Source organism: Pleurodeles waltl, chromosome 5, assembly GCF_031143425.1.
Source record: "Pleurodeles waltl isolate 20211129_DDA chromosome 5, aPleWal1.hap1.20221129, whole genome shotgun sequence".
Lineage (NCBI taxonomy): Eukaryota > Metazoa > Chordata > Amphibia > Caudata > Salamandridae > Pleurodeles > Pleurodeles waltl.
The window spans coordinates 1591680023-1591693413 of NC_090444.1; positions in this window are offsets into that span (position 1 = coordinate 1591680023).

Here is a 13391-nt window from a genome sequence, read left to right on the forward strand (position 1 = left end):
TGCGCAGCTCACCACACCCCCTTTGTTTGTAGCTACATGTAGTCAGGTTCACTGGAATTATGTGGCAGCGAAGGGTCATATTATGAGGCAGGTTGAGTAAATTCTGTGGCAAGGAAAGGTAAATTATGCAGTGCTGTGCAACACATGTTGTTCTAATATTTTGATACTTTTACACATGTTGACCCTGTTTGGGTAAACGTTTAATCTCAATACCAGTTTAACACACACAGCATTGGGCAACAGGAAGGTGGCCAGTTAATCTCGGAAAGGTCTTTCCACTGGCAACACACGTTGACAAGTTTTTAGTAACTTATGATCAGTTTGGGCTAGAAATACATTTTTCTGTTGTTAAAATCTGCAGATTATGCAGCAGATGATGCATTATGTGGCAAATACTACAAAACCATAAAAACACAGCAACTGCAAAATGGTATAATTGCAGTTGGGCTGTATTGGTCAAGGACCCTAGATGTGGAGTTATAAATTGCCGAACTGCTCTCTCCTATAAGAACTTACCTTCACAATATTGTGGAAGCAGATGTTTTGGATACAATATTTTGGCAAGACGATATTTAAAACTCAATATTGTGATACACCTGATATAATATTGATACCTGGGATGTGAAAGGGGATAATAAGCATTATTATGACAACCTCTTTCGCTCCAGACAAACCAAAGTGCCTAGGAAATCTATCCCCCATTGTTTATTACTTATAAACAAGCTTGGTCAACAGTGCCTCATCTACTTTCACAAATTTCCCACTAGATCGGTATTATCAAGACACCATTAGCCCAATTCAAGAAACAATTATGAAAAGTATGGGTTAAGATCTCCATCTCTGCCTGAATGTATTTTCCTTACTTTGTTCTATTCACAACATTCAGAGGAGAATGCCCAGAAGTTGTGCCAGGTGCAGCTGTCCAGACCTTCTACTGAGAATGTGATATGGCTTTCCATACATGCTCCTGTTCCCTCTATATGGAACTCCACACTCCGGAAATTGGCTCCTATGTGTAAGTGCAAATTTTTTCTCTGCTAGGATTTTTTCCCCCAATGGAGAAAGCCCTTCTGGTACACTACTTTCAAATCTGTGGGTGTTCCCTTCTCCTTCCTATCCAGGAAGGGAGTTACAACATCCCTTGACTTGATTAAGTTTACAATCTTATCAAGGGTAGAAAAGGGATTGGCGGTGGAGATCTCATCAGGTAAATTGACTTATGCCTGCTAGGAATCCATTTGTGAATCCTGGCAGGTGTAAAAATGGCGAATGAGACACAATTTGTCTTATCCTGGGCCTAGATTAAAAAGTGTGGCTGTTTTAATTATGGGTTGATTCCACTAAAAGTCTTTTAACAATGGCATCACTGTCTACTTGCCTACTTGCCACTGAGTATGATGCACATTACTTCTGATGGCAACTTTTTTTAAATTTACATTTTCAAGAAGAAAAACATACAATAAACAGCAAATCATAATTGCTCAATCGTAAGTTAGCTCTGTGATTGTCATAGATAAATATGTGCACAATACCAGTGGATAGATTCATTTAGTGTTAACATTAGGCGGGATATGTATCATATCTTAAGAATTATCCCAGCTATGGCCCTTCAATCAGTGTCAAAAGATATGCCATCCTGGGTGCCCAAAAGTCTTTAGGACGAGAGGTCTTTGGCAATTCTTTTGCATAGGTCTCCAGTTGGTCTCGGCAACAGGCAACATCCCTGAGCCAGTGTGACACCTTTTTTCCTTCCAGTTAATAGCCACCTATTTCTTAGCTAGTAAAAGTGTAACAGCAACAAATCAGTGAAGGAAAGTACTATCTTTCTTTGCATGTTACCCCCAATTTCTGCCTGTTTGTCAGTGTGTTTTGCCTGTCTCACTGGGATCCTGCTAGCCAGGACCCCAGTGCTCATAGTTTGCGGCCTATATGTGTTGAAAGTATGCTTGACTGTCAGTGGAGTTCTGCTAACAAGAACTCCAGTGCTTATGCTCTCTCTGTGTACCAAATTTGACACTATAGATTAGTGACACCATATTCCAATTCTGATTCGCACACTGAACCCCCCTTATAAGTCCTTAGTATATGGTACCTAGGTACTCAGGGCATTGGGGTTCCAGGAGATCCTTATGGGCTGCAGCATTTCTTTTGCCAATCATAAGGAGCTCTTAAAAACACACTATTTCACAGCCATTTTTCACTGCACTAGGTAACTTATAAGTCACCTATATGTCTAACCATCATTTACTGAAGGTTAGGTGCAAAGTTACTGTGTGTGAGGGCACCCTTACACTAGAAAAGGTGCCCCATGTTACCCAGGGCCAATTCCCTGGACTTTGTGAGTGCCGGGACACCATTACACTCGTGCACTACATATATGTCAATACATATATGTAACTTCACAATAGTAACGCTGAATATGGCCATGTCAGGTTCTCCTCCAGATTCGGTTTGCAAGATTCCTCCAGGACTCCTCTGCATCCTCTGCTTCAGCTTCTGACCGTCAGATCAACCGCAGACTGCTCCAGGAACTGCTGTAACTGCAACAAAGCATCCAGGATGACTCCTGTGACCTTCAGCTTCAGCTCCAGCCAGCAACTTCAACAGTTTACAAGGTGTGCACGCTCTGAGGACTGCCTGTATTCACCCTGCACCAGAAGAACCAAAGGAATCTCCCGTGCAGGCACCTCTCTGCGATGACAACCGGTACTCTGGGACTCCTCTCCTGTCGACGAGTATGATCCCTGGAACACAGGTGGTGGACTTAAGTGTCAGTCTGTCCAAAGGTCCAGCTGTCCAAAGTTAGTGGAGGTAAGAGCTTGCCTTCCCGTGCTGCGACAGTACCCCTGTGCACTGTGTGTTCTGCAACTCCTTGGACTTCTGTGCACTTCTTCCAAAAGTTCTTCATGCACAGCATAGCCCAGGTCTCCAGCACTCCATCCTGCGACGCACAGCTCTCTGAGTTGTTCTCCGGCGGCGTGGCATCCTCATGTGTAGTGCTGCGATGACCGCACTTTGCAGCTCCTTTGTCCCCGTGTTCTGGGACTCCTGTGGGCAGTGCCTGGTCTTCTGAGGGCTCTCTAAAGTGCTGAGAGCCCCCCCGTCTCCACAGTCTGAATTGAGACCCCCAGGTCCCTCCTAGGTCCGGGCAGCTCCTCTTTAATGGAAACCGCATACTTGCGTGAACTAAGGCTTGTTGGCAGAATCCAGCGACGCAAACAGTCTGCATTCAACAACTCGAAGTGGGACATCTCTTGCACCACGCAGGAACCCGCAACTATCTTCTCTGGTGCATTTCTGTACTTTTTTTTCCAACCGGAGAATCCACTTTTGTGCCTTCTTCCAGGTGGGCAGGGGCTCCTGTTCTTCCTGGACTCTTCTTCAACTTCTGGACTTGGTCTCCTCTTTCCACAGGTCTTCAGGTCCACGAATCCATCATTGGTTGCTTGCAGTCTTGTTTGCTTCTTGCATAAATCTTCATCACAACTTGTAGTCGTGTTCTGAGGAAACTTGCTGTACTTTACTCCTGCTTTCCTGGTCTTTGGGGTGGGGTGCTTTGCTTACCTTTGGTGTTTTCCTACACCCCCAGCACCCCTCTACACACTACACTTGCCTAGGGGGGAATTCAACATTTGCATTTCACTATTTTAATATATAATTTGTGTTGCCCCTAGGCCCATTACAATCTATTGTATTTTCTACAGTTTGCACTATTCTATGACTGTTTACTTACCTGATTTTTGGTTACTAGTGTATATATTGTGTATAATACTTACCTTCAGAAGAAGTTTTGCCTCTAAGATATTTTTACCCTTGTGTCACTAAAATAAAGTACCTTTATTTTTTGGTAACACTGAGTATTGTCTTTTATTGTGGATAAGCACTGTGTAACTCTAGTGGTATTGCAGGAGCTTTGCATGACTCCTAGTTCAGCCTTGGCGGCTCTGCTACAGCTACCCCTAGACAGCCTAAACTGCTAGAACTCTGCCTACATTTCGCTAATAAAGTACTTATTACAAATCAGGCCAGCTTCCTACATTGGTGGTGCAGCAGTGGGAAAAGTACTTGGAATTGCTTTACCACTTTGTTACTGGTGCTTTTCACAAGAAAAGTGTACTCCATTACTTAGAGCTATATACAATTATACCTAGCAGCCATTTTTTCAGTTCCAAACAGTTCTTTCAAACTTTTTTAAAGTTTTACAAAGTTCTGAAAAGTTTTTCTTTTCCTCTAAAAAGTTTGGTGACATAGTTTGCTTACTTCTTACTCTTCTCTCTAACTTTTTCTATCACTATGGCCCTCATTACAACCCTGACGGTTGGTGTAAAAGTGGCAGTAATACATCCAACAGGCCGGCGGAAAAAAATGGAATAACAACCATGGCGGTTACCGCCATGCAAAACCGCCACTTTTACACTTCGACCGCCAGGGTGGTAATGACCGCTGGGCTGGAGACTTTGGTCTCCAGCCCGGCGGCTGTCACTAGACCGCCGGCGGTATCAGGACCCCGCATACCGCCATGGATTTCTTGGGGTTTTGTACCGCCACGAAATCCATGGCGGTAGACACTTTCAGTGCCAGGGAATTCGTTCCCTGGCACTGATTGGGGTATTCCCCTCCCCTCTCCCTCTCCCCTGAGTCCTCCCCCAACACCCACAACCCCTCTACCACCCCCTAAAGGTGGTAGGACCCCCTCCCCACCCCAGCCCCCCACAGAAACATCCACACACACCCCTGCACGCACGCTCACACCACTCATACACATACACTCACACATACACGCACACATAAATGCACACATACATGCACACAGACATATACGTCACATTTCCCATACACACAATACACCCCCTGTATGCGTACACGCACTCATACAACCCCTCTACACACTCACACGCACACCCCTATGCATGCACACAACACCCCCCTACTCCCTCCCCTTACGGATGATCACCTTACCTGTTCCGGTGATCCTCCGGGAGGGAACGGGATCCATGGGGGCTGCTCCACCGCCAGCACCCTGTCACCAGAACACCGCCATGCCGAACACTGGGATGTATTCTGTATGGCTGCCGGCGGATCTCCATCCGGAAAAGGGCGGAGGGCTGCCAGCAGTCATGATACAGTTGGCGGAAGAAAAAGAGCGCTGAGGTTAGAATGAGGGCCTATGTCTCCTATAGAGGCTACCCCCAAGGTTGTCAAGACCACTTATGAAAATCTTAATTTCAAAAGTCTGAGGGGTCTCTGTTTAGAAAGAACCCTAACAATGATTTCCTCTCGAATCTCCTCTTACAAGATGACCAGGAGCATCCAAATAATCAGGTACAATCAGAAGAGGAGGTAGAGGGAGATTCTACCCAGGTAGATTCAAGAGAGGGTCCTGAAGATCCAGGGGACGGTCCTGCGACAGATCTTTCCTTTAACAAACCTCTTAGTGCAGCTGGTAGTGGGAATGGGTCACACTGGACCTGGTATAAGGTGTAAGTACCTTAGGTACCCAGTACAAACCAGGCCAGCCTCCTACAATCGACAATTCATAGGCTTAACATATCCCAACAGACAAATACAGGGTTCGCAGGCGATATGCTTGACTATCATAGCTGTCAGTGTTTGCATGACTTGTACCGAGTATTGATGGATTTTTGGGCACCCCCAGGCTAAGTGTGAAAAATCAGCCACCGCCCCACCACGGCGTACCCAACTATCTGTACTCCAAAGTTCAAATCTAACCAGCTGCACAGGGGTGTAATACATCGGTTGCAAACATTTGAAATGAATAATCTGCAAATTTCCATTTGCCGTAAGATGCCCTCTAAGTGCACAGCAGAAGGTCCATTCTGCTGCAGTGAGGTGTGTGTAGCACAGCATTCCACCTGGTGAGTATTGCACTAATACCTCGCACCTCATCAGTCTGTGAAGCCTCATATAAGACAGTGATTAAGACTGTACGGGTGGGTTTAGTCAACAAAGTTTGAACCAATCGCAAGCTAGGGCTGCCTGTAATCTCAGATAAGTGAAATGTAAAAAGGGGAAGTGGCGACTCTTTTGGGGGAGTTCTAAGAGTTCAACAAAGCAATCATCTGGATATACATCTTCTAGTAGCTTGAGACTAGCCTGTGCTAGGAGGGACAGTGCTTTTGGCTCCTGGAAACCAATACACCTGGATGGTAAGCCAGAGGAAGCACAGGGGCATATAGTGGTCGCTTACCCCCATGTTTACCAAGTGCTTGCCTAGCCTTCAAAGTAAAATTAATGGTATTTGTGCTGCCTGGTAATGTCTCCACTCACTGCTACCTAATTATCAATGAAAGCGGCGTAGGATAGGCATCATCATGCTTGGTCACCAACTGTGGAGCATAGCACTGGGCATGCACCCAGTACTGTGCATGTTGGGTCTGAGTGCATATTTAGTACAGGTGAAGGTTAGGGGCATTGAAAACCCCCTGTTCGAAAGGAAAGGTAAGCTGGCATCAAGCTATGCATGGCTGTTTATCAGCCCAGACTTGTGATATTAGAAGGGATTGTACAGTTTTTAAAAATGTCTGGGTGAGGGGCATTGGTATATTAATGAACAGCTACAGAAGCTAAAGCAGGATCACCATTTTACTCAGCACACTCGATCAGTGAGGGATAGTGGTAATCTTGACCATCTCCGTACCTGGTCTCCAGGTTGGAGATCGTGCTGCCATAATTGTAGTGCACAACCAGATGTTGTGTCCTACAATATATTTGGATGGGGTGGAGGTGAGACCATTAACGTGTATTCTGGCCACTGGTTTGTATCCAGCTTTGAAAAGTAGGGGGGCTACCCATTCTTTGTAATACCATGAATATATATGCCTAGGCGATAGGGTCAAACAGCTTTCATAGAGCGGTCGAAATAATGAAATAAAGCAAACAGTGTATGAGGATTGTTAGTGGTGGATCGGGTGGGTACAAATTCCGCTTGATCTGTCAGCACCATATTGCGAAGTAGAGGTTGAAGCCTAGTTGTCTGCATTTTAGCTAATATTTTGGTATTGGTGTTAATGAGGGATAGCAGGTGATAGGAGTTGCAGCGCTCCGGGGGCTTATCAGGGTTCAGGAGTGCGATGAGTAATGCTTCTCTAAGAATCGGAGGCAGAATTTGTGCCATATAGGCCTCTGCAAACATGGAATGCAGGTGGGGTGCGAGCAAGTCAGCGTATTCCTCATAAAATTCACTGGGAAGTCCCTCCAGCCCAGGAGTTTTACTACTCGGCAGGCCACGACTAGCCTCCCAAATGTCTTTAACACTGAAGGTTTGAGTGAGGTATTCTCTCTGATCAGGGGAGAGCCAGGCCAGGGCAATATCTTCGAGATGCCATACTATTTCATCCCCTGTTCTAATGGGGGGAGCCATACAATTCAGCATAAAAATTCAAAAAGGCTGTTAGGATAGACGGGGAATCGAGGCATGGTGCATCATTTGGTGGAGTCATCTGTGCTGTATGAGAACACGCATTGGGGCATTTATGCTTAGAAGCTAGCACTCAGTCCGGTTGGCCTCCGCCATATACCCGGGCCGGATGCATAAGAGACAAATGGTGTACTTCCAGTTTCCTCAGTTCGTTCTCGAATAGCCACCAGGGTATTATTGTTGGGATGTACGTCATATTCATGCTCCAACCCTCAGTGTTGCTCTTCCATGTTTCTCAATCATGCCCATATATCCTTCAGGATATGTGCCTGCATCCCTATACATACCCATCTAATGGTGGCTTTGAAGGCCTCCCACAGCGTGCCAGGACTTTCCACTGAGTCCCTGTTAAGGAGAAAATACTCTACTATGGCTTTATGGATATATTCCCTGAACGTTTGTCTAGTAGCACTGTGGGCTGAAGGACCCAGCAGAAGTGCATTGGGATATGTGTCCGAATGTTCAGAGTCAATCGCACTGGCACATGGGCAGAAAGTGTTCTTGGTAGATGACAAATCATCCTCGCCCAGGTTGGAGCCTCTGTGGCAACAAACCAGTGTTCTATACGGGACCAGGCACCATGAATGAAGGATGCAAAAGTGCTTTCTCTCATCCCCAGATGGCAGGCATGCCATGTATCCACCACCTCAGATTTCGTAATGCCAATCTTCATAATCTGAATTGCACATCCACTCTGTCTATCCACTAAACCTGATCGATCTAGTACGAGGATCTAAGCATAGGCTAAAATCTCCTCCCCATTGCAAGGATGCCGAAGGTAGCGCATGGACCCTTTACCAGAGAAGCGCAAATAATTCAGGGTTGTCTTTGTTTGGGCCATAGGTGATGATCATGGTAACCATAGTGCCACACAACCGACCCTGAACAATCACATAGCATCCGTGGGCATCAGCTTCTGAATGTACCGGCACAAATGGTACTCCTTTTTAAAAATTAAAATTAGCAACCCTCAGGCATAGGTAGAGTAGTTAGAAGCCATGCAATATCCCACCCAAAGTTAAACTATCACAGTCGTCCCTTGAGTTGACAGATTCGTTTTCTGCAGAAAAGTAATGTGCACTTGATGCCAATCTAAATAAGCCAGTACCATTCTAGTTTTTATGGGTTGTTCAGACTGTGCACATGCCAAGATAACAGAGCAAGCTGGGATGCAGTGGGTTCAGTGTCAACACTCATGTCGCCAGTTTAGCAGCTTTATAGTGCGACATCTGCAGTGATGGTGCTTCCACAGAACAGTACAATAGTAGTGTATGCAGACAATCATGAAAAAGCTAAACTTCCCACCCACCTCCCACTTTAGCAACCTCATCTCGCTAAAGACACATCCCTTGTTATTTAAACACCCCTGGCTTATATGGAACAAACCATGCACAAAGTGCCAACAATGTAATGCGGGTGCTCCCATCAGTGGGCAGTTAGAGGCCTGTTAAACCTCCCTGTGGACAGAGGTGACCAGGCGTTAGACCCATCTCACATCATGGAATCTAAATCATGCAATTGCATGGGACAGCAACCCATGCTAGGAGCATTTCATTACATCATACAGGGAAAGGTAGCACCACAGATCACATCCCCCCTCTACACTCTGCAGCATATTGCACCAATACCAGTCAATCACTATGTACTGTGGGAGACGGCCGGCCTATTCCTGCTTTCATAAAATCTGTGGCAGCTTGTGGCATGGAGAATACCTTCTGACCATCTTTCCAGTCAATACGTAGTCTTGCTGGATTTAACGTGGCAGAACTGATTCCTACCTGCTGTAGCTTCTTCTTCACTGACAAGGACCCCCGTCATGCAGACTGAACTGCTGTAGTGAAGCCAGGAAAAAAGGCCAGTATGTTGCCCAGATGTTGAATCTTTTTCTTGTTCCTGGACAGGCAAAGAATAGTGTTGTGGTCATGGTAGTTGAGTAGCTGCACAATGATAGAGTGCAGAGGGGGGGCCATGGAGGGAATCATGTCACTGAGGATCTGTGGGTGTGCTACACAGCCAGCATGTTGGAGAACTGTTCCGTACCACAGATGTCCCCAAGCAACTGTTCTATATATAACTCCACTCTCCCTATGTTGGTAGTCTCCGGAAGGGATGACGAGAGCGCACCTAAAGGTCTTCATTTTTAGCCTGAATGAGTACAGTCACATTTCCATGTTAAGGCAAGTTTCTCTAATAGTCTGGAGAGTGCCTTCAGTCATGGATATATGCTGCTCTGCCTCAGTGAGACATGCCACTTGTTTGTCCAGATTAGTTGCCATATGATCCATTCTGAGGTTTAAAGTGTCGATTTTTCTTTCAATGGACTGTAAACTCTGTTTCATGGCCACAAGTGTTGCTTTCAGTGTGGTGCCCCCTTGCGACAGTCCATCCTGTTCTGAGTCTGATGGTGTCTCACGTTGGGGACGATTGATGCTTTTGGATTCAAATGTGAGGTGAGATTGCTGTTTATCCATCTTTCCCATCACTAGCTGAGTGCCCTGTAAGAAGGCACAGCAAGCCTTTGGGCACCAGCGTTCGATCTGTGCAACAGCCCAAACCACTCTATGGCAGTTCCACAAAGTAGTAGGTGAATCTGCTGAGTGCGCTAGAGGATCATCACAGTACCTCCCCACTGTTTGTATGAGGGCTGCCCTGTTTCCAACATTTTAAGGGTTGTGAAGGACCAACAATAGAGCAAGCCATGAAGGCTTTATGAGATATATCCAACTGGAGTAGTGAGCTAGCTATGCTGTTTCTTAGTACAGACCAGAGTCAAGCAGTTGGAGTTAGGGCCCGTAGCACTTCAGCTAGCAGCACTGGGAGTAGTAGGGTCTTTGGTGCTGTAGAAGGGGTTTAAATTTGGTGCAAGCTCTCACCTCACAGGTTGTTTGTAGCGCATGGAGCCCACCAGGGGCCTATCACGGAAGTGATAGCAGACTTCCCTGGCGTCTGTTTCTCCCAAAACAAAGCACTCTGCTTCACAGTCTCAAGCATATGTACGAGATTCAATGGATTTGATCAATAAAATTGAAAAATTCCCATTTAATGAATATAATCAAATCCTGGTGACCTTTGATGTAGAGGCGCTCTACACAAATATTCCCCAAGAAGAGGCATTGGAAGTAATTAGACAGGTACTGGACACTAGGGTTCCACCAATACATACCCCCACAGATTTTTTAGTTACTCTGGCTAGTTTATGTCTCAAAAGAAATTTCTTTGTACATAAGGAAATTATGTTCTTACAAACTAAGGGAGTAGCAATGTGGTGCAGATTTCGCACCAGAGGTACCAAACCTAGTGATGGATTGTTTTGAGAAAAAATGGGTTTATGATGACTCGAACCCTTTTAACAGAAAAATAAAAAAATGGTTCAGATACGTTTATGTGTTACGACTCAGTCGTCCCATCTCTAGGGGACGCTGTAAGGGGACTGTCAGAAGCCTGGGAATCACCTTGAACAGTTATCTAGAGTCCCTTACTGACTCCGGTTTGTTTCTCTTTTGGCCATGGTATACTTGTGTAGTACTACATTTGCTTCTTGGGACTGCAAATCCCATAATGCACAGCCTGGTAGTCAGGAAAGCCCGGATTCTGTTTCCCATTCTTTTCTATGGGAGAAGTCCAGTTGCTGCTTTTCACCGGATCCTCTCCTGCAGGACTTGCAAGTGTCTGAAACTACACACACCTGAGACCTCTCCTGTGCAGCCCAGCTTGGAACTGCTTATAAGCAGCCATTTCCTCAAGATCCCCGTCGTGCATTGGAGTTTGATTCCTTTGTGTTACAGACCCCTTATCGGATGGTGTTCCAGTTTTGTTCCTGTTCTGTACCAGCTTGATCCTGTTTCCTGTTTCTCTGCCCTGCTCCTGATTGTTTCCAGCAGAGTCTGCTCCCTATCTTAGCCTTGTACCTGTTTGTTTCTTCCAGAGCCTGCTCCTGCCTTGTTTCAGCCTGAACCTGCTCTCTGTTTCCCAGTCCTGTTTTCTGCTTATTCCTACTCCCTGTATTCTAGCCTTGTCCTTGCTTGTTCCAGCCAGAGCCTGCTCTCTGTTTTCCAGTCCTATCTCTGTTCCAGCCAGAAGTTTGCGACCTATTTTCCAGTCCTAGTCCTGCCTTTGCTTCAGCCTGAGCCTGTTCCCAGTTCCAGCTTCTGTCTCTTAGCTTGTCCCTTCTGTTTCTGTTTCCTCTCAGTATTTGTGTCTGGTAAGTGTTCTATCAGTCTTCACCAGTGTATAAGTGTCCTCCTTTGTACTGGGGTTGGCTCCTAGTTTCCAGGAGGCAATTCCAGCCCCCATCCTTGTCTAGTGTTATACGTTGTCTTTCGTGCCTAACAGTGACAGTGTGCTATTGCTGTTGTTCCAGAAATCGCCACTGTGTTTCCAGCTGGACCCACAAGAGCTTGTCATGTGTATGTAAGTACTATCCTTGTTTGTGCTCTAGGGTCCAGAGACAGAATCACTTCTGCTGCCTCCTTTCTATGGGGCTGGCAGGGTGACTATCTGTAAGAGCAAACTACACAGAGGCATTGACAATCCCTGTCACTGTGGGAGGTTCTGCGCCTTACTCTGTGTACAACCCCAGCTTGTTTGTCCATTAGTAATCTGTTTCCTTTTTATTCACACAAGGAGTGTCCATAGCTGTCCTTTCCATGTATGCCTTTAGCTGCTCTTCTGCCCCAGTAAACTACCTCTTTTGGATATTCTGTGACCTCAAGAGGGTCCCAACCAAAGTCCTGATCAGATCCTCCCGAAACCGTGACAAGATGACATATTCATGATCTGGCAAGGGGACCAGACAACCCTTACTTTATTTCATGAATGGCTAAATCAGCGGACATTAGACTGCAAGGTTACAATACACACCAACAACAAAAGAATTAACTTTCTAGACCTTTGAATTATATCAAAAGATGGCTATCTAGAAGTCAGCTTGTATAAGAAACCAACTGGACGTAACACCTTATTGCATTATTAAAGTGGCCATCCAAGAACATTGAAGGAAAACTTACTGTATGGCCAATTCCTTCGAATCAGAATTTGTAGCAACAAAGAACATTATTTCAACAACGTGTCAGATTTGATAACTAAACTGATTGATAGAGGGTACCAATTTTTTTTTTTAAATCTGCATCAAAAAGGGCTTGGTTTACACCTAGGGAAACCCTACTAATTTCTAAACCACGTCAGAAGGAGAATTCATTAACTTGGGTTATTACATATAGTCCCAAGACCAATAAAATCAGGTCAATCATTGAAAGAAACTGGAGAATTTTAGGAGGACTAAACATAGAGAAACATTTGTGTTTAAAAAAGCCCGCAATTTGTGTGAACACTGGATGAAGGCTGCACATCTGGCAGAAAATAATAATAAAAAAGATCTGAGATCACTGTTCCAATTGCCACCATTGCAAGGGCATTTTAAATGTAAAAATTGTATAGTGTGCCAATTTACCAGTGAATCAAATGAAGTAATTATGAATGGCTTGATACATCGACAAACAAACTTCTCTACTTGTAATACAAAAAATGTTATGTACTATATTAAGTGCCCGTGTGAGTTAGTTTACATAGGGCAGACATCTCAACCTGTAAAAACCAGGATTCTACAACACAGATCAGGAATTAAATGTGTCATCAGAAGTGCACCATTGGTGGGACATTATTGTGAAGACAACCACAAAGCAGACGACATATGGTGGACAGTTTTGGAGGTGATTCACAGTAAAGGTGATGGAAGATCAGTCTTTGACCTCCTCAGCAGAAGGGAGGCAAGACTCATCTAACAATTTGGTACAGCCAGACATGGATTGAATGATGAGGATGAAATGTGGGCCTTGATATAAATGGATCGGTAATTGTGTATGTTGAAAAATTTGTGTCTGTAATATTGGACTGTTTTATGAAGAACACTGCACTTTTTTAGTGCAACATGATGTTTGTTATCCAATGTTCCCCT